This window comes from Penaeus monodon, chromosome 29 (genome assembly GCF_015228065.2).
Source record: "Penaeus monodon isolate SGIC_2016 chromosome 29, NSTDA_Pmon_1, whole genome shotgun sequence".
Taxonomy (NCBI): Eukaryota; Metazoa; Arthropoda; class Malacostraca; order Decapoda; family Penaeidae; genus Penaeus; species Penaeus monodon.
This window is the reverse complement of record NC_051414.1, coordinates 2,578,493-2,578,998: the sequence shown is the minus strand read 5'-3', so window position 1 is coordinate 2,578,998 and position 506 is coordinate 2,578,493. Positions and strand designations below refer to the sequence as shown.

The 506-nt window shown below is 28.1% G+C and overlaps 1 protein-coding gene across 6 annotated transcripts in view; it reads right to left on the bottom strand.

Moving 5' to 3' along the window:
- Positions 1-506, bottom strand: part of LOC119591899 (calcium uptake protein 3, mitochondrial-like) — a 50,562-nt gene that overhangs the window by 16,266 nt on the left and 33,790 nt on the right. The gene's annotated exons all lie outside the window — the stretch shown is intronic.

Here is a 506-nt window from a genome sequence, read left to right as displayed (position 1 = left end):
TCTTATTCTGAAATCAAGTATTTTTCTTTCCATCTACTTAGCTTTTATGCATCTAATATTTTCTCTAAAGCAGTTTCTAATTATCTTTTGTTCTTATTTGTCCTTCTGGAACCTATTATGGAGAACATCATGGGACCAGCCTTTTGAAAAGACCATATACTCAAAAAACAGAATGCAAAATCAGTTAGAAATCTAATGAATATGTGAAGGTTTAATAGACTAGATAAAACAAGTAATTCCCCTCGATAATGAGCTGTATTGGAACTGTTGATATTTAATCACTAAAGCTTAAGATATTTCTGTATTGTTTCTATCACTATTAAAATTTCAAAACATATATGGCATTTTTCTCATTGAATCATTATCTTCCTGTTTGTTGTATTTGGACATAAAAAAGTAATGCATAAATATGAAAATTTGAACAATTTACATGATGTTCCCCTTTATAGTATATTAACAATATCCATAAGAATAAAGGAAGAAGAAAATTCCACAGATCTTTAAGG